At 35.2% G+C, this 21,480-nt stretch overlaps 4 long non-coding RNA genes across 4 annotated transcripts; 2 read left to right on the top strand and 2 right to left on the bottom strand.

Annotated features, from left to right (window-relative positions):
* Window positions 1-397: 397 nt before the first annotated feature.
* Window positions 398-4,856, top strand: LOC139827988 (uncharacterized). Its single transcript, XR_011739137.1, has 3 exons — window positions 398-500; window positions 2,919-3,000; window positions 4,782-4,856. It is a non-coding gene; the product is annotated as an uncharacterized lncRNA (long non-coding RNA).
* Window positions 4,857-6,038: 1,182 nt separating this feature from the next.
* On the bottom strand, window positions 6,039-11,391 carry LOC139828068 (uncharacterized). The gene is made up of 3 exons (XR_011739248.1): window positions 11,307-11,391; window positions 9,403-9,497; window positions 6,039-8,589 (listed from the first exon to the last, which is right to left on the bottom strand). It is a non-coding gene; the product is annotated as an uncharacterized lncRNA (long non-coding RNA).
* Window positions 8,745-14,805, top strand: LOC139828067 (uncharacterized). Its single transcript, XR_011739247.1, has 4 exons — window positions 8,745-8,941; window positions 9,154-9,312; window positions 11,496-11,663; window positions 14,265-14,805. It is a non-coding gene; the product is annotated as an uncharacterized lncRNA (long non-coding RNA).
* On the bottom strand, window positions 13,734-19,913 carry LOC139828066 (uncharacterized). Its single transcript, XR_011739246.1, has 5 exons — window positions 19,130-19,913; window positions 15,987-16,126; window positions 14,806-14,935; window positions 14,299-14,398; window positions 13,734-13,835 (listed from the first exon to the last, which is right to left on the bottom strand). It is a non-coding gene; the product is annotated as an uncharacterized lncRNA (long non-coding RNA).
* Between the last annotated feature and the right edge of the window lie 1,567 nt (window positions 19,914-21,480).

The following is a 21,480-nucleotide window of genomic DNA, read 5'->3' as shown; positions in this document are numbered from 1 at the left end:
AAATGCCTTGTGCTGAGAGGTATTATGGATAAGTTTGGTTTGTGAAATGTCAGTGTGGGTGGATGTGAGATGATTGAAAGGAGGTATGTCATGAATTCTTTATAAAGATAAACTTGCCCCAAACTCCATAACATTTGTGAAAGTTGTTCATATATGGTATGAATAATTATATTTGGAATTTGTATCTGTGGTATGTCCTATTATTGTAGCTCTGTGAACTCAGAGAGAAATGAATGCTTCATTTCTCTTGGAGAGCCATTTCTTTGTTAAGCATTGGCATGCTGTTGAGCTGCAGAGTTCTGTCATTTTTGCAAGACCTTTTTGGTGTAGCAGAAAGGAAATGCTACTATATTTATCAACCAAAACTCTAATTTAAATGTTGTTTTAACAGATATTGAGCCACAATGAAATATCAGAAGTAGTAAAATGGAGGAGTCTGCATTTCCAAGACTATTGTCAAGCAAACAGATTCTGTTCAAAGAAAACCTCCCGCTAAGCAGGTATGAGAAATACATGGGCTGTTCTGAAAGCACTGCCCAAAGTAAGTGATAGAGTTGATTTGCCTTCCATCTTTCTTGCGCTATACACCTTCTGCTTAGTTAATGTTTTAATCTTGTGTGACCCAATGGATGCGTATGTCTCTCTGGATTTCCGAATAACCCTAACAACCAACAGAACATCTATGAGCATTCTGAGAGACCAACATGGAGAAATACTGTCACAGGGATGATGACCCCAGTGGTTCTATACTATGAAATGAACATGATGGAAGGACCTGCTGCAGAGATTAGGGGTGGAAGTCTTCTGCGAGGACTGCTGGAGGACCAGGCAGTGCTGCAGTGTCAGGAGAGGGTCTCTCTGCACAGGAAAGTGGAAGCCAAATCTAGTGCAGCCTCATCCAAGCTGCTGTTTAGGAGTGGACACTGAAATGAGTCATTACCTCTATTTTAGACTCAGCTCACTCATTGAAACAAACCAAAAGAGAAACAGGGAACGAGCTGAAAATTAAGAAGAGTTGAATGCTTTATACTGAATATACATTAAAATAAGGTTCAGGAAAATCTTAGTTTTGTACCGGCATAATATTTCAGACTGAGTTTAAAATGGTATCTGGGAGCAGGATCTGTGATAGTGAGTTAATTTTCAGTTATCGTGATGTATTTCATATTTTTGTCAGCTCGGCATCACTATGGAAATATGACTTTCAGAAGGAACCAAAAATACTTGCTCTTTTAGTGAGTAGCAATTTGAAACATAACTATATATAGGGCAAACAGTTCCTTAAAAAAAAAGCAAAACTCATATTACATGTCTTAGGAGATAGTATATGCCAAAAAGGAGATCAGAGTTAATTTTCAGTTCACTAGCTTTGGGATCAGTCAAGGACCTGAGCTATAGCCATGCTTTCAACACGTATGAGAATGCTTTATTTTCAGAGATAGAGTATGCTAATGTAAGCTATAACATATATTAAGAAGGTATGCTGAAGCATGACAGAGATCAGTGGCTTCAGGAGCCGTAAGGATGAATAAATGGTTTTGTGGGTTTTGTATAGGCCTCAGGGTTCAGCTTTTGAGCACCGGTTGGCTGAGCCCTTCAGGTTTCTATAGAAACCTTTTGTATGAGACTTTAAATAGAGGCTTTACATGTACCCAGAAAGTAAGAATTCTCTGGTGTCTTTGGTTACAAGGTTCTTCTTTTGACCAAATGTCAAGTCTGATAGTATTGAAAAGATCAGAGATACTCTGGAAGAAAAATGCTATACAGATAACAAATATATGTATTATTTATATCTCTTTGTGACCTTACAATTTATCTTATGCTTTATATAAATAAGCTGTCCAAAGCATATACTGCTCCCAAAAGTTTGTATTCCCCATCTATTAACACATGAACATTAACTACTTTCTCATTTCTTTAGAAAACATAGCTATTTTGATAGTTCTGAATGTTCATGAATAAATGTCTTCTGTATAAATAAAAGCATCAATTTTGGTAGGATTGTGCTCAGAGACGATGAGGCAGATCCTGACATCATCTGGGAAGATAAGACTCCCAGTGAAGACAGATACTTGTGCCCGGTATACATCACCTGTCTCTTTCCAAAAAATTCCGTGTCTGTTCTAAGATGTATTTTGTCCAGCAATTTGCCCAGAAGGCTGTAACTGTGCTAAGCACAAACAACTCACCCCAAAGAAGCTAATTCTAAGAAAACCCACAAACAATACTGAGCCATGGCTCTTTCCATCCAAGTAAGTTCAGTCATCTGCAGCTCAACAAAATATTTCATCTCAGAAGTAGCAAAGTTTCTTCTACAGTTCTATTAATTTGTGAGATTTTTCTCTTGGGATTTTTTTTTGCCTGGATGATCTGGTTTTTGCTAAAAAGTTCAATTCAAGATTATTTTTTCCTAAATAAAATGCTTTGAAGTTTTGGTTAAAACAAAATACACAAACATACACACTGAAACACTTTAATATTTTGATTGCAACTTTATGTTTTCATTGTTTTCAGAAAAAAATAAAAAGGCATTCAAGCTTCTGTTGAGAAACAGTCAGAACAGGCACAGAGAAAGTGAAAAGTGATTATTTGTGGGTCACTAACTCACTACACCAGCTTCTGGCTACAGAATTGCTGTCTTCTGGACATGTGTTTTGGAAGGACTGGTTCTTTATCAATCAATATACTGTTCCTTTTCTTGTTATTTCCTATAGAGCTGAGATTTTTTTTTTTCTGGGGTAAGTCCTGTGTCTATTTGAGTGATGGGTAAAATGCACAATTATAACTGGCCTGGGATTTTAAAGGAATATTATGCTATTAGATGTCCTGTAAAGTAAACCTGCCCTCTTAATTGACCTTGGTTTTGTTTTTCCAGAAAAAAAAAGAATCTGTTCACACAGGTGATTTACATTTTACAGCTTGGGAAGTCATCTGTGATTAAGATGAATGTGAAGAGTGGGTGTTGTACCTGGCACTGGGAACTTCTTGTACTACCACAAGGTAAGACTTGATGTAAGGAAAACAACTGTTTTTCAGCACTGCCATTGTAGTGTCAGTGAAACTGGCCAAAACAGCCATCTTTCTAAATAAGGACATGTCAGTTATTTCCTACAACTTCATAAGTTATTTAAATAGAATAGAATAGTTCTAAGTTGGAAGGGACCTTCAACAATCATCTAGTCCAACTACATGTGGTGGTGAAGAAGTTACCTCTGTGATTCCCTGTGAGTGTAGTAGCAGTAGGAAAATAAAATAAAATAAAATAAAATAAAATAAAATAAAATAAAATAAAATAAAATAAAATAAAATAAAATCTGCCTAATGGAAAACCAGATTCAAAACATAACACCTAATATCAGACAATCCAGTACATATACCAGCTGAGCCCTTTGGAGCAAATCTAGAACTTCTTGTAAACTCTGATTAGTTAATAATAAGAAGTATATTAATGTAACTCATGATACTTTACAGATGTAAAATCACAGTGACCATACAAGTGAGGGACCTACTACTGGAACCATTCCGTAACCCATGGAATTATAATTCATTATTCCACAAAAAAGGTCTTTTTAAAATATTATAAAAGCACTAAAAAAGGGAGAGATTTTCAACTTCATTACCATGTGTATTAAAGAGACATGGCCAAGTGTATTAAAAGAAAACAAAAGCAAAATAGTTTTTTTTTCATTAGTAGGCTTTTTTATTTTATTTTGGTGTTTTGTTGTTTGTTTGGGTTTTTTATTAAATGGTGAGTCAAAATATTTTAGTTGTGTATAGAAATGCCCAATTGAGACTTCTGAACACTAGCACTTCTAAAACACTAACATTTTCAAATACTGATTACTTTGTGCATCTTGTGCATGACTTTGCATTCTTCTCAGCTCAAAGATCCATGAGCATGAATCCTTCAGATCTTGCCTGCTTACCTTGCCCTCATTTAAGGAATAGATTGTGTCTTGTTAAAATACAGGGAAACTTTAGATGAAAGGACTTCGACGACGTCAAAGAAAGATGCAAGTTAACTAATTTGGATGAAGATTCAACAGCACGTTGAGAGACAGGATGGAGGAGCAATAGCACGGTGTTGAATTTTCCTGGTTAATTTGTATATCATTTTCCATTCAAAAGGATTTCCAGCTCTATGATTTAGATGGTTCTATTGCTATATGAATATAATTCTTTTTTCAGATGCATTTCTGTAAGAATCTTACCTTAATATGGCATGTGCTAAATTTCTCATACATTCTTTGATAGAACTTTCTCTTGTTCTTTGTGTAAGTTGAGCACTGATCAGGTAGAAAAATGTTTGTGTGTACTAGAAAACCTGAAATGCCACAATCCCAGAAAGATGCACTACTGCTCTCTTCCAAGTGGTGCTATTTCTTGGGAGCTGAGTAACGAGACAGGGGATACATAGCCCAGGTTTTAAAAATGAGTTTATTATGTTTCACAGGGAAGCCCTGGGTAAACAGTTCTGATTATTGGTGCCAATAGCTTCTCAGCTAGCTTAAGAGTCCCTTCCTGGGAAACTGAGTTTCCTTTGGTTAAGTCTCATCTTTTGTATTTTAGGCTAATCTACTGAAGTATGTTAAAAAAAAAACCCTTGCCAGCAATAGTTACATTCTACTTAAGCTCCTCTGGACTTTGTTAACATGGTTTGTTTAAATCTTTATATGTTCTTATTCAACATTAGTAGAAGTTTTGTCAGTGTAAATTTTCAGAACTTGTTACATATATAAAGTGAAAATCTCAAGAATTTATTTTTTCTATTTGCTGTTCAGAATAAATCATTGCAGCACCTGGAAAAAGTGGGAAGCTTTGAAACAGCATTTGCCATCTCCAAAAAAGGTGAGTTTGTCTATAAGAAAAAAGTCCCTGCAATTCTGATAAAAAGGTCTAGAATTAGTTCTAAGAATTAGTCTGTCATTCACAGTTTCTTGTTAGTAAATGTTTCTTTCCAGTGAACTATAATTGAGTTATGAAGCAGTTCTCTGCAGAATCAGAGCACATTACAAGCTTTCTGGACATGTCATGTCAAACATGAGCCTGGCAGCCAGGGCTCCGCAAATCAAAATCTTAGGTCCGGAAGGAAAGTTTTCCTTACTGTCCTCCCCACATGGAGTCAAATTCCAGGATGTTTCCTGTATCTTTTATGATGCAGATCAACTTTCTGCATTCAGTAGAGACAGTAGATTGGATATTACTCAAATCATTATCTATTCCTACTAAAATGGTATTGGTAGCTCATCTAAGGACAATATGAACCAAAGCTTTTAACTGAGTTGGCTTTGCAGTGTTAACATTCTCCTGTTGGATGGAGATTTTCTTTCAACATTGTTTTTTCAGTCTTTTTTCTTCAACTGTTGGTGCCTATTTGCTGTCTCCTGACTCAGCATCTCTTGAGGTGATTCAGAATAATAGTTATTGCTGATTGCCTCATGGTATCTAATACTGAGCATTTCATAGAAAGAGTAATCATAGAAAGAATAATCATATCAGTGTGACCTTAATGACTTTGTCCACCAGGGAACTGAATACAGGCATGAAGGCAGTTATAGAACTGATTTTTCAGTAGTTTGTTTGTTAAGTATATCCTATTGGATTTTTTTTTTTTAAAACAAAGAGCAAGCAAGTTTCTTTCAAAGCATTGCCTAGATTCTGCTATAAGCTTCTTTAGTAGTAGTATTTTGGGGTTATACAATTATTTTTCAAAACAGATACAGAGAAGGTCCAAGCACCAATGACGTGAAATATAGTCGGGTTTTGAGTTAGTTGTGCATAACTCCAAACCATACCAAAAAGCTGACAGCTCAACTAAGTATCTAGGAAGCAACAGAAGTATTATGTTGCCAACACGCACATGTTGCACATGCATGGCCAGTGGTAAATTTGATGATGTAAAGAGCATAATACAACAATTTAGCTCAAAAACTCATAAAAATAAATAAAATACATAATAACTTCAATGAATGAGATCTCAAACTATGTATTATTTAAAAATTGCATAACCAGCTAGGCTATAATGAGCTATGCTTTTAATCAGATTAATGAGTCTACAGTTCAGCGCTGTTCATGACTCAGAATATTCCTTCCCTACAGCACATCTTCCGAACAGCCCTTCATGTATCATTCATTACACACAGAGTAGCGATACTATGTAAAGCGTAAGGACATACAGGACAAGAGATTTTGAAGCTTTCACCATACACAACTTTAGCAATCCCAGCTTTGTATCAAGCCCTTTAATAAAAGTGACTTAGAACACTTGTATAATGAATCAACTCTCTATATATTCAACCATTTAATGAAAATTTATGCCACACAGTAAAATACGCTAAGTGCTTGTTTGAAACATGACAATTTTGAAAATATTATTGTTTGACTTTTTTAAAAAAAATATTTTCAATATTGACAAAAATTACCAAAACCATCAGAAATCTGAGACAGTACCTACCCCAGGAAAACACACGTTTGTGAAGCCACAAAGCCTGAACAGAAATAAACAACAGTGATATTATCATCAAATCACAAGACAGCTTCTCCTGGAAGGTAATAATATTTGCAGAAAGAAGTAAATAATTCATGTTTAATTCAAATTGATTTAATTATTTTTGTGCCACCTTGTGCTCTGTCCTGCTTCTGATGAGAGTTTAATCACTAAAATAATCATATAGACTCCTGCCATATGACTAGAGTTCCAAACAGAGGGCACGGTTATAGTAGGGCGGGCTCCTAGAAGAAAGTGGAAGAGCTGAGCATGTGTCTTTAAGTAAGTTTAGAAGAACTATCATATGAGTGTTAGTGCTTCTCCAATAAATAAGCTGGTGTTACGTTTTGAATAACCAATATTTAACATAAAATTATCCTGGGTCAAAATACGCCAATGAGTTTTGAATATGGGCCCGCATTTAAATCATGCAGCAAGCCCTAGTTCATTTCATGTATTTGGTTGGTGCAAGTCTTTGTCAACCTAAATAAAAATTTGTCTTCAAAGTTAGCAGGACGGCATACAGTAACGTCTTTGAAAATACCCCTCTCCTAACAGGTACTCCACCAAACTAGAGTGCACGGCATTTCTGACACTTGCTGTACTTCCTCCAGAAGGCAGGGTTCATGGGACCGGTGAGCAGCATTTACAACTTCGCAATGTTATTCCCTAAAGTGCTGCCTGACTCATGTTCATTTGAAAGAGTTTTTCAGCTCTAGGGAAAATTACAGCATGTACTCTGTTGTTGTAAAGGACTCTGCTAACAATGTCGGTGTACAGCCAAAGCCAATTATGCTTCTTACAAATATTACAGAAATACAATGTTTTCTATACAGAAAGTCTGAAAATTCTGTATGTGACATTTACATAGACCTGTACCATGCCATGGCCTTCAGAAATATGCAGGTACGAAAAAAAAATACATTTTAATTAAACTTCATTATACGAATCATGTCACAATTTATATAGAAGAGACAAAGCAGATTTTTAAGGTGGTGTAAAATGTGGGTTCCTTTTAATCATCTGCAAGCATGAAATTTTATGCTCTGATTTTTAACAGCATTGCAATGGTATTATTATTATTTATTTTTTAACTAGTGAAAACTTGTGATATATGAATACGGTAAGTAACACTTGTTTAATTTTGCAGAAAATAAATATTCTTTAAGCGGGAATGGCAGACTCTTCACAGTGACATAAATGCCAGTTTGTAATTATGGTGGTGGTTTTGTCTTGGTTGACTAGTCATCTTTTTGCTTTCATTTTATGTATGTTCTGAACTTCGGATTAGAAGTTTGGGAGTCGAAATCCTTAATTTCATTTCCAGCTCCTCTACCATATAAAGGTAAATTTATTTATGTATTTATTTATCTATTAAAAAAATACATGCTAATTTTTTTCTCCATTTCAGCAATATTTGTCTGTTGGAGGTTGGATTTGTCATCTTGAACCCAAGTTAACAGAATTAATGAGCTACAAAATATCAGACTCTGCATCTATTGTTAGATTTACCTTCTTTACCTAGCAAGTTAATATGGGAATCCTGGTAAGTGTTTGGGCCCTACTCCTGTCAACAACTGTTAATTGAACAACTCATCTTTTGCATTACAGACTTGGAGAAATACACATGGCAGACTGTGATGGCTGTAGAAGTGGCCCCGTCACACTGAATTCGGCAGTGCTGACTTCTGCTTCACTGAAGATTCAACTGAATGTCTTCAGATGGTGATTTTTTATAAGCCGGGACAGGAGGCCAGCATCTTGAAGCTTGCTTGAATTTTACAGAACAGTTTGGGCAATGTAGGTACAGGTAAGCTGTATATGTGTTTGAGGTGAAAGTAAATGGTACAAGACACCTTATGGAGAGAAATAATAACAATTTTTCCATCTCCTCATCCAGAATATTCCAATCAAACTGTGGTTAAAATGACAGAAAAAGGAAGGTATTGTACTTTTGCAGGTCAAGTTTCTAGTGACAAGATTGAAACAATGGTGGTTTTCCTTCATGGAAAAAGTATAGAAGCTCCTCCTCTGTTACAGGTAAATAGATTCTTCTGTGTTTGGTTCTGGATATCGTTATTCTCAGGTAGCAGGATTTTTTTCTGTAAGTTAAAAGGGATTATGTCTCTTCTAGCTCACAGGCATTTTATTATCTCTCTGTCAACATCACCTTCAGAAAAGTAACAATTACTTTCTTATCCTAAATTCTAATTGTGAAATGTAATGATTGTAGGCAGATAATGATAGCTGAACAGGGAACAGTATAAAACTCAAAGGAAACAATATTTTGAAATGAGAAATTACTCTTCTGTTGTGAAGAAAATAAATCAGTCATTCTGTATTTAATGTAGGTGTTTCTGAGACCTTTTCTATGGTTTTTTCGTTGGTTTGTTTTACAGTTTCTGAATGAAAAATCTGTGAGTGTAAGCCAGTATGTCTCACACCACTATCGTGGTAAGTTGTAGCTGTGGTATTGTGGGTTATTTTCTTTTTTTTTTTTTTTTTTAAATATAAAATACATTATGTTCCTCTGTATTTTATTGTGAATAATCTTTTCTGAATGGAACTTCATCCTAATTTGAGTGCCACTAAAATAAAGGTTAGCTTTTCTGACTGTGTATAACTTCAGTGAAAAACCTTTTCTAAATTACTTTATTGTTTCACAGGCCTTGGAGAGTGCTGTTGTGGATGGCAATGAGTGTGACTCATCTGACTATGGAGCTGGAAGTGTAATATTGAAGAAAATAAATAACAAGAAGACTGAAAAGAGCATTAAATGAGGAAATGAGGCATGAATGCGTGAGACAGAGGTTATTCTACTGCATGTAAGTAGATACCACCTAATTACTTGGGAAGCAGAACTTAGTAAGGAAAGTGCAAGATCATGAATGAACTAGAAGCACTCCAGGATATACCTGACTCCTCAAATGCAGCCATTTCACTTCCAGCAGCAGGCGGCTGCCTCGCTGCCATTCCGCAGTATATGGGGGAATAGGTTGAAAATCTGAGTCTTTGAAAGAAATGCATTGAGATTATTGAACAAGCGATTTGTATTGCATATAGATTTGTTATTATGAGGTTTTTGCATTGCCCAAGCAGCTCATTACATTCAGTTTTCAAAAATCATGCTTTTTTATTATTTAAAAAAAAAAAAAAAAAGGTAAAAACCCTCCACTAGCAAAAGTCAGAGCTCCCTTGTTATCTGGGAAGCGCACCACTGCTCTCATTCCTACCCCAGCTGTCTGCCTTACTTTGGAGGAGCCCTTGCTCTTGCCATGCATAGTCAGTTGGCAACTGATTGTAGCCTTGACTGGGGCAGAAACACTATTCCTTTCCTGTGGAACTCACTCAAATATGTTTAAATTATTAGATTAAAAAACACCACCCTCCACCCCCCTGATTTTATGCAAAAATTACTTTACTTTTGAGTGTGTTAAACTATAACTCCAGTTAATGTATTGAACTATACCTACAGTAAACAAATAATGAGGGTGTTTAGGCATTTGTTAATGTGCAATTGTGCTAATATTTATAAAAACATTGGCATGGCCAAACCTCTACGAGAAGTTACATGAAAAAGACTTCTTAAAATAAGGGAATTTATGTCTTTCAAAATTCAGTGCTTACATAGCCAAGAAAGCTAAGGACATAGAGTGAAATTGCTCAGTAATTTTCATGTGAAACCTTGTTAACAAGTTGTGTCAAGAAAAGACACAGAGATTAATAGGGGTGTCTTCATTAATATTTTGCTGTTTGAGCAAATAATTTTTCCAAACGAGATTTTTTTACAGTTCATTCTTCAAGACTGTGAGATGGTGATTACCATTGCCTGTTGGGAAAACTAAGAGAAAAAAATTGCACGATAAGCCCATTGATTGAACATATTAATGTAATAAATATATATTAATACATGTAGAGTCTAATTATTTCTTATCAAAAAGGATTATAGAGATATTTTTTCCCACAAATTGGATTTTGAAAGAAGGGAGAATTATGAAAATCTTTATCTAAATATGTTATCATCCCATATTTTAGGATAGTCTTCAGGGCAAGACAGAGGTCTGTGGGCCATTCCATAGATGAACAGCAAGAAGCTGCAGGTCTCTTCTTTCCTAAGTCCAGGCTCATACCAGTCATGCTCCACACATCCAAATCTATACATGAGGTCATGTAATTAGTCTAATTACTCAGAGACTTGCCAAAGGCATCTGTGCTGTTGATCTGTTTAACTTCAGATTCATGGAAGACTACTGGAATATTACTGAATTTGGGCTCCTGACAGATAAGAAGACTAAGATCTGAGAGTGTTTGTTACTTGTCTTATACAGGATGGTTAATTTCCTCTACATGTAAAACATAAATGAAGCAAAATAATGTTTTGATTCAAATATTCTTAAAGGAAATAGACCATCTGAAAACTCAAGAACTAAATAAATTTCCCAATGTTTGGTCAAGCTAAAAACTAAATGTAGATCTGCCAAAGGAAAAGACTTTTTGTATTAAAGTACTGATAGTGGTTTAGAAAACATTTATAGTATCAAACAGAAAGAAAAAAATTAACACTACCTATTGAGCTTAGATCATCTGAGGCTTGGATAGAGCAAGAATATAACAGTTGCCCTTTCAGATATGCCCAGTGTTCAAACTATGGTGGCATCTTAATAGGGAATACAAAGAAGTCTTTACAGCCCCAATTGTGGAGGAGAATTCAGGTTTCATGCTCCCTACTGCAGTTTAGGATGGTTGGTAGTAGTTCTACATGCTCAGGGCAAATTTTTGTAATTAGGGATATTCAGGATGGTTTAAGCCCAGCACTGACATTAATGTGGGTTCTTCCATCATCTGGCCTCTTCACACCTTTCCCTCTGCCATAAGCGACTCCACCATCTTGAGCTTCCATGTGGGAATCTACTGTACAACGGGAAGGGAGAACAAGAGGAATACAATGAATGTATTATAAGCCTATTTATTTCATTATGTAAACATATGAATTTTTGTTCTTTTTCAGCTCCTACTGAGGTACTGGCATTAACCAACAGTTGCCCATAGGTTACCTACTGTGCATCTTCAGCAAAAGACTGACAGTCAAATGCAGTTTTAAGAGTCCCGATTTGCCGAGTTTAGTACTAAAGTGTCAGAAAGAGCTCAAAATGAGCAAATTACGCATACAAAAATGGTAAGTGTAGATCCGATTCATCTTCTTACCTGGGAAAATGAAAAACTTTAAAAAGAAGAACTTTAAAAGCACGGAATTCCCAGTTTTGAAAGGCACTATGAAATTTCACTAAGCTCTTTCTTACAAACTCCTTTGATCATATATAATGATTAAATTGGAGTAGTAAAAATTTCTGCGTTTTTATGTACATTACCTGCCCTTTTTCATTTCACCCTTTTATCCCTGAGCTACAAAACAGAAAGCAAAGACCTTCTGACCACTCTAACTCTTGATCTCTCAGCAGCAGTGAAGGTTACATCAGCTACATTAACAAATCAAACTTGAATGCATTGTCTTTATCATAAAAAAGACCACATGTATTCTCATGGATTTGGCCTGTTTTCGTTGATAAAAGTATAGTAGTTTAGTAAAATGGTGGGTCTTGTTCCTAGATGTGTTCATACTTGAAGTTCTCTCCCTCGACAAATATTCACCAAATACAGAAAATGTTCTTTCTTGTGTTTAGTAAGAAAAACCATCTGTCTAATTAGTGGTAAACAAACCTTGTGATAGAAGGTAGTGCGTAGAAATCAGAACTGATCCAAATATTGACATTTGAAAGTTGCAGTTTGTCTCTTTCAACAAAAGATGGCAGTGCTCAGTTTTCCTCCAAACTAATGTCCATTCATTGAAATTGAATGCTTCTAAAATAGTTCCCTTGTCTTTGTCTAGAATCTGCACGCTGAGATCAGTATTCGTTATTACTGATTAGCTAACAAGTTGGCCTTAGATATTAAAAAAATTCACAAAATACTCTTGCAAATTTAGCAGCATTGAAAACCTCTTGGAGTCCAATTTAGAGTTCATCACTATTTCATAGGACCAGTTTTTCAACAAATAGGAAATGAAAGGAAAATTAGTTCCAAGAATCTCTCAGATCTGTCTTTTTCTATGCAATATACATTAACCATTTAGTTATTAATTAAAATGCCTATTGATCAAAGTATGCGTTTTCCTTGAAAGTTTCTGCTTATATTATACCTGTACCCAAGAGCAGAAATTCTACATAAATTTGAACTTTTCCATTGCCTTATATCAGATTAGATAACTCTGTACCTTAGGGGTTTTTTCTAGATTTAGGTATGAGTAATAATCCCGTGGCTAGCATATATTAAAAATTCGGAAGACAATGAGAAATTAATAGAATTTATTTAGTGCGTGATACAATATACCCCCCACAGAAAAATTACAAAATGAATTAAAACTTCTACCTGTTGCCAAGACTAAAACGTAGAAAGAAAACAGAAGCCAAGCCCATAATGGTAATAATCATAGTAATAATAATATGTGTCAGACACCAATTTAGATAACACTAAGAGGAAAAAAAATGAAATACCTCAGCATAATGTAAAAATACACAAACCCATACTTTTTTGGTCATCATCTTATTCTAATAGGATGTAAAGTGTCTAATACATAATGACAAGTGAAATTTCCCACAGCATCCAGAGGGCTTTATGTTAAGTAGAACCAAAGAGGTTCAGATGGTTTGGATCAAGAGTACAAGTTACTTCATTTTGGGGGGATTTGTTTCCTGTCAATTTTTGTGAATCAGCAGTGGGGAAATTTCTCTGTCTCAGAAACTGTATTTCAGGTATTTTTTCAGCCTTCTTTCTGGGCTTGTTTCCTAAAAATACTGTCCCTGCTCTTTTTCAATCCTTTCCATAGCTCCCTCAACAAATAAAGATTTTATATAAAAAGAAAAACTGCTAAGCAAACATTTCTACATTTTCTAAGAAGCTTCTTCAACATGAGCGCCATGTTTTTTGGAAAGGAAGAGTATGATTTTGTTCTGACCATGAGAAACCATTCAGAGCATCCCCCACAGTTCTGATGGTGCCACTTTGAATATGAGCAGCAGCGTAACAGGGAATCCTAAGTCAAAACAAAAACAACAACAACAAACCCAAACCAAATAACAACAACGCATATTCAACTGAAAGCTGTAATTCAAACAAAGAAAACGGTGGTTATAACAATTCAAACATTATTGAAACAATGTCATTTTAGAACAGCGCTACTGACCTTTTTTTTTTGGCAGAGGAGTCCCTGGTTCTCAGATGTAGCTCACTAGGTCAGTCTTACCAGCAAATAGGACGATGATGCATTGATAAACACGCATCATTATCCTCACTAGGTAAAAAGAAAACGGTGTTTTTATAGGTCTGGGCACATTTGCACAGCAAGAAATCACCTTACCTCATTAAAAATACATTAGTGCTTTGTTTATGTGTTCCGAAAGAGGGTTTTTAATGAGATTCATCTTAAATTACTGTGTTAAGAGAAGCAGCGTATTAGATAGTATACACATATTTCAGTCATAAATCCAATGCAGTAAATTAAAAAAAAAAAAAAAAAGCTAAAACCAAAGAGAAAAACCACATAATACAATAAAAATTTAGATTTTTAAAATCACTATTGTGTGTCTTTTATTCCCCATTGTGCATGTAGACCTTGCTCTGTTCTAATATGCCAATCTTGGAGTTGGGAGTTCCTCCAAATTTATATACTTAGTTAAATTTTCTATTTTTACCTTTTTTTATCCCCCTTGCCTTGTCTTAGGCTCCACAGTGAATTACACAACTGCTTTACCCACCCTTGCTGTCTCAGAGCTGTTTGTCCTCACTGTGTTCTCCCTGCATCACGGGAGGGTCGCCTCCCTCTGAACTTTCCCATTGTGGCTGCATTCAGTAGAGCTGGAAATGAAAATCAGGTGAGTATGGAAGTGACACTGCAGGAAACAACAGTCTTCCCAAGGAGAAGAACTTTCTTGGCCATGGAGAGCTCTGCTGACTCCTGTCACAGCCCTGATAGGCAGATCCTTCCCAGTGGTACCAAAAAGGGGTCAAGCCAGGAAATGCCTCTAATTGCATTATATTTCAGGTGCTAAAAACATTCATTTCACTGCCAAAGTTCTTTTGGAAGAAAAGCCAAAGTAATATAGAGTAATAAACAAGAGCATCGGGAAGAGAGATGATTGAATCTGATGCTTAAGACTAATGCAAAAGTTTAACAAAAAGTAAATCCAATTTGGACAGCGAATGATAGTAAACAGAAATGCAGACTTCCCCATAATGACTTAAAAGTGCATGTGGTTCTTTACCGGAGGAATGTGATTTTCATGGTGTGCTACTGTCTCTTGATGCTACATCAGCAAGTACAACGGTAGGTCAGTTTTCTGCCATCCATGGCTTGCAGGTGTCTTCTCAATAGTTGACATTCTTTCACAATTGCTGTCACAACAGACGATGATATGCAGAGTTAGAGAACAGTCAAAATTTCCCATGGGTCATCCTTTTTAACATGCTAACTTAGATGTGCTGAAAATAAAGAACTACTGTTAAATGTTCATATTTAACAAAATACGGGGATCATTAATGCATTTCAGGTAAAGAGTGTTCGGGTTTTAAACTTTTTTGCAAAAATACCATATATTAGATTTTGTTAAAATCTTCGAGAACAATTTAGTTTCAGAATATCTAATTAACAAGGAAGTTACTTCACTGCACGGCTAAAAATATAATAATTATGTGGTCCTTAAGATCTCACCAAAATCCATACGTTAAAAGGCCTAGCACAATATAATAGAGAGCAGATTTCGGAGTATAGTATCACTGTTGTACAGACAAATTCCTTAAAATAAAACTATGATCTCTTATCTTAAAATTCAGTTGTATGCTAGGGTGGTGTTTTCAGAACCTACTGAATAATTAAGACTCTTGAGTAAGTGGGAGGTACAAGCTCTGGTTTGGGCAGTTTGAAGACCGCTGCTGCAAGTCACAGGATTCATGACTCTGTTAATGAAAAATTACTTATTTGAAACATGAGCTCTGCCTTCTTTTATGCTGACATCATATCAAACACGTGGGCAGAAAAGGCAAAATTAATTATTCTTAACAAACACTGAGTGGTAGTGACATCTTCCAATAAACCCCTCTCTCTGAGAAAGAGCTGTCATAAATATTTATTAAATCATCAGATAAAAACCTCATTTTAGCTCTTCTCCCATCTACTGCTGCTCCTTAAATTCAGGAGCAGTGTGTCTTTATAACTGGCTTGGCAAGCAGCTCCTCCTCTTCCTCCCACCACGTGTTTTGGCTTGAATAACAAGAGATGCTTGTTTCATCAGGAAAGTGTTGGTACCATCTTGCCACACCCCGATGCTTCCTGACCCTAACACTGGAATCCATTTCTATTTGTTTTACTCTTCACCATCTCCCTGGTAAATTCAGCCTTTACACACATGACCTAGGTACTTAGAGCAAAACTGGGTAAAAGTCTTACCTGTGCAGGACGTAAGTGAGAATTTCGGTGCCCAGGTCTAAAACTATGGCTTGTTTGTTGACATCAGCTCCTGGAAGTGCATAAAACTCATGAGGCTCAAAGATCACAAGATGTTCCTTGTGTTGTGGCTCACAGCAAATCTGAAAGAAAATAAACTTTGACTCTACTATGTATTCCTAAGTTTTTATGTACCTTTTGCATCAGAGAGTCACGGGAGAAAATATGAAATGAAGGATAAAAATCCAAGACTCCCAGTGTCAGAACAGCCTGACCACTGGCTAATTGTTAATTAATGAGTAAACTCCAGCCCTGGGTCTGGCAAAGTAAAGCTGTAGGCATCTAACTCTACCTGAACATGTAGATTTTGGACACTGTTGTGAAAAAGTCAAGACTCTAGTAAGAGAAAGTAAATAAAAAGGGGTTTAAGTTCAAGAAAAATACCTCAATTTTGTTTGTTCTAATTCAATTTTGTTTGTTTCTCTAAGAAAATTTGACAAGTTTTTATTTCTGTTAGTAAAAAGAAATGTTAGAAAATTTCCAAAGCAAAACATGTTCCTTGTTCCTTCAAACTGCCTAATGAAACTAAAGTTTGCCTTGGGTTTCTAAAAATTAAAGTAAACACTGTTTAATTGCAAACACATTAGTATCATTTTAAAACTTTGCTTCACTATAAAGTTCCTGAGCACCCAAAGCTCTTCATAAATAGAGGAGAACAGAATATTCTTTCAAGTTTAGATTAATTTACTGGAGCTAAATATTCTTTGGTAACACAAAGTTAAATGTTTCAGCATTTATTTCAAACAACAAGTGTTTTAACATTCTTGGACACAAGTCAGAAATGCACACTTGTATTAATATTGCAATACTCTTTAAAAATTGTATCAAAAATAAATACAGTGTTCTCCCTTCTGTTTCTTTTATAAAAGGCCATAAAAGTAATACAGAAGTACAGTATTTAGATTACAGTATGTAAAAAAAAAAAAGAGTGTTAATTTCTGGTGATCACTTGCAACAGGGGTGATTAGGAGTCAGTCTCCATTTCCCTTAAATGCAATTTCCATGTGCTAAATTCGTAAGTTTTTCCTTTTAAAATAAAGCAGCTTTAAGAGCTCAGGAGTCCCAACAAATTACTTGATTCCGATTGTTCTGAGGTCAAAGATAACTATGACTTTAATTCTAACATTTCCTCAAGATTTGCATCAATGTAGTTAAAAAGCAATAGTATTTCCTAACCTTATAATATTGAAATGTTTCAGAATCTGCCTTCCTTTCTTGAGCTTTATGTTATGACTTCTCTTATATCCTTAAAGTCTTGAGTTCTATCATCTCAATATAAGACCTTGTAAGAAAGGAAAGATGAAACATTGACTTCATACTTCAGGGTTTCAAAAAATTATTCCTGTAGTTTTGAAGCTATTTGACAGACACTGACTTTAAAGCTCTGTGAATGTAATGGATCCATTAGAAAGTAAAAGAGCTACTAAATGCTCAATTAGTTGTTTTCTCTGCTTTGACAGTATCATTTCCCCTAACATTCTGGCTATAAATCTTGTTCTTTCCTAGCATAGACTTAAAATTAATGACATGGTAAGTAGATTGTCTTCTACCCAACCTGTCTTTTAGGAGCCTAATTATTTTAAGGAACTGGATGGTCCTGTGTTTCTGAACAAATTGTATCTCTATTACAACCTGTTTTTAATGAAGTAATCACATATGTTTACTTTTATAGGTATTATTTTAATAACTTCCTGCCAACAATATATTCCGTAACTCGTGTGAAAACGGCCACAGTTAACATTGCTAACCTGGTCCTCCCTTCTCCAGACCTAGTCAGTCCAGCTCCCTATTTCAATCTGGTGCTGTCTACCTTTTGATCATCTTTTTACTTCTTTAGCATTGGTAGTTTGCTTGTTTGCTGACATTATTCTATATAGCAAGTACTAATGTATGATTTGTTGTTCTCTCATGGAAAGAACATTTCTCTCATGGAGAAAGGGGCAAGAGGGGCAGAAACAAAAATCTAATGCATCCAGAATAGAGACCTGACTAGAAAACCATAATGGACTCTTGTCACCTCAGATTTTCTGATACAGATACACATCCTGGAGAAGTTGTGATGTTGTTGGCTGTGCAACTTCTTTCAGATCTTAACATTTATGGATGAAATAATGTTGAAGATCCCATCTTGAAGATAATTTCTTAAAAATTTAGGTTCCTTGATTCTCTGACTGTATGACTTAAAACAATCTTTTTTTTCCTTCTTCTTATACTTCCACATCTTATGGAAAACATATTGTGTAGGGTTTTTTTACATGGCGTTTTCATTTAACTGGCACCTGTTTGTAATTTCAGTGGTCAGGATTATAAATTACTAAAAAAACTGAAGCAGATGTGAATTTTGTTCTCATGGTGAGAAGGCAAACCCAGCCCAGACATGGCATAACAAAATTCCCAGTGTGGCAATGGCCATTCTTTTATAACTGGTCCATCTGGTGTTCATAGGGGATGTCTTGGTTTGGTTTTTTTGTATGTTTGGTTGTTTGATTTGTTTTTTTTACTTGTTTTTGTTTTGCTTTGAGCTTTCTTTAGATTCTCTTTTAACCTCATTCAAAGTGAACATTTTTCAAGAAGCATAAACTAATTTGTTCCAATCCATGCTAAGATGTTTCCTTTTATAGGGATATGTAATGAATAACATTAAAAAATATAACTTAGTTTATGTCATATGACATAAAATGGGGGTTTAATGTTCTGTGGAGTATCTTCGTACAGTTCAATTAAGAAAAATTAATTATTTGCCATCTTGTATTATTTTCTTTCTCTTTTGCCTTTTTTTCTGATGATAAAGAAGCATTTTTTTTTTCTTTTTTTCAGGCTTATTTATGTGGTGTTCTGCAATGTTAGCTTAGAAACACATTTTAAACAGAAGATAAGGATAAAAAGCTACAGTAAAGACAGATATAACTCATTAGTCCTCTTAATTGCACTAATGTTAAACTACTCAGTTATGCAAGGATATGTTCAATCTGAATCTATCAAAATACATATACGAAAGTCTTCAATTTCATATCTGGCATCTAACTTAGACATTTTAGTGAATTTTTATTACAATTAGTTTGTGGAGGAGAAAAAAGCTTAATTACCTTTATGGTATTCAGAACTCAAAAAATGCTTCGACCAATTCCTGAAGAGTTGGTGAGAGTTGTCCAACTGAACATCCATTCAGTGCAATGGAAAGTTATCAACATGCAGCGTCTTCCATGGGAATGCTCACCATCTTAAAGGAAGAAAAGCAAAGCAGGTATCATGTTGATTAGCATCAAATAAGTGTTTCCAATTCTGGTGTTTCTTTAAACATATGACAAAATAAATGGTTATATTTATCATTCTTAGTAAAATTCAAATGGTTTTCATAAAGTTTAATATATCTGTTTCCTTATGATAGCTCTTTTAGCCAACAGTGTTAAAATTATACTGACAATCCAGAAGTGGAAGGAAACTTGGATGATTTTTTTTTTTCTGTGATAATGGAATGAAACAAAATAAGAGGTATAAAAAGTCCATGCATTTAAGAACAAATAATTAAATTTCTCGTCCAATAACACTTACCTTTCCTCTAGTACAATTAAAGTCATGTTTGTTAAGAAAAGTCAGGCCTAATATTTTCAGTGAGGTTTCAATTTTATAATCATGTCATTTGGGATGCCATATAAATTCTCAGCGATTTAAAATGGTCTAATGGTTAACTCTGATCTGGATCCAAGTTCAGTTTGTGTCTTTTCCGTAGACTTCCCATGTCTGACAAACCTCAGAAAACCCTTCTGTCTAGAACAGAATTCTCTATCTAAAAATGACAAAAATTATATTTTGACATAGCTGTTTTTGTTCTGTTCTTTGAAGTGCCACACTGACCAGGGGCCCTGCTGTGAATGGTTTGCACTGGAATTATGATGGATGATTTCTCTCCTGGTGATCAGTCTACGATGGCAAGACACCTTTTCATATATTATGGGATAAATAACATCAAATAATCGGTGTAGGGTTTCTATGCCTCACTCACCAGCCCCAACAAAAGAAAAATTACCCAGGAGATACCAGTTGGTAAATATGGAGTTACTTGGTTTCATAATTCTACATTCCAGTATTTTTTTTAGTTCTCTCCCTTCTTCTTTGCAATTATTCATCTGCACATACATCAAAATGATGAAAAGAGTCCTCAGTATACAGAGGTTTTTTTCCTGACTTCAAACTTTATGCTTGCTCGCATCTGCAATGCTGTAACGATCAGCCAATATAATTAAGAATTCTTGATGGGTGAAACTCCTTTTCATGAACAAAATACAAATGTCAGTAATAGGAGTTTTGCCTATCTCAAGATGTTATGTGATTCATCCTTGAACTTATGATTTAAAGCAAAATAAGTAGCTTTTTGTAATTCATAAAAATTGCTTTTTAAAGTATATTCTTATTTCAAAAGCTAACAGTCTAATACTGATTTCAGTTTCCTCTTTTCCAGGGGGTGGGTGGGCACATAACCCTAAGGATCAAAGACAAAAGCACGTAGAACTAGGTGAAAAGAGAAACTGGTTCACTCTGGGCTTTCTTCCCTCTCTTGTTCCATGAAAGTGATTAATGACATTTAGTGATCATTGACTGAAGCACAGTGAGATACTCCTGAGCGTGCTGCCAGGATAAGGGTTGTAGTTGTAATTGAATGAAACACCCTAAGAAGAGCTGAAATAAATCTATATCCTCAATTTGATAGAAATACAGGAAAAAAAAAAAGCAGAGATTCAATATAATAATACCTTACAAGAATACACATACTGCTGTTGAAAAGATAGGTCTGGAACTCACAATATTAATTGCACCTTCAAAATAAACTTTATAAACAAAACTGCAGAAAAGAAGCTCCCTTGTCTCAATTAAGCAGAATTTTTTGTATGATTGCAAACAACATGGCTACTCATCAGAAAAGAGGTGGAACAAAGAAATGCAGCTGAAGTGGAGAACTGCTGTTCCTGTCTGCTATTATTCCCCATGTTAAACTACTGTCCATGACAAATTTTACTTGAGGATATTCTATATAGCTTCAAAGACGTGTTTGATCTAAAGATGATCAGTAAAGTTAAAAATCTCTGAAAAATAGTGGTTGGTGTGCTTATGTTAAGTCACTCTGGTTTTGATTTGCCATTATCCTGTTTTTCTGATGCAATGCCCATCCTATCAGTTCTTAGAAAGACCTGGACTAGTCTCTGAGTTTGTGACCGGTCTATAAACCTCCACAAGAGAAGAGAAGACTCACAGGATATGGGTGAAGGTGATTTGCCCATGAAGCTCAGGGAAGAATCGAGGGAGTGACTGAACAGAGCTGTTACAACAAAAACTGAACTTACCTCAACACAAAACTTACCTCAACTGAATGGGTGAACTGGTTGTCTAAATATTTTTACTCAAGTTTATCAAGAGTATGAGTGTCTTCCTGAGTCAGCCG

The sequence above is a fragment of the Patagioenas fasciata genome, chromosome 5, assembly GCF_037038585.1.
Source record: "Patagioenas fasciata isolate bPatFas1 chromosome 5, bPatFas1.hap1, whole genome shotgun sequence".
In the NCBI taxonomy this organism is placed as follows: domain Eukaryota; kingdom Metazoa; phylum Chordata; class Aves; order Columbiformes; family Columbidae; genus Patagioenas; species Patagioenas fasciata.
Note: the sequence above shows the minus strand (reverse complement) of the source record. Positions and strands in the feature narration are given on the sequence as shown.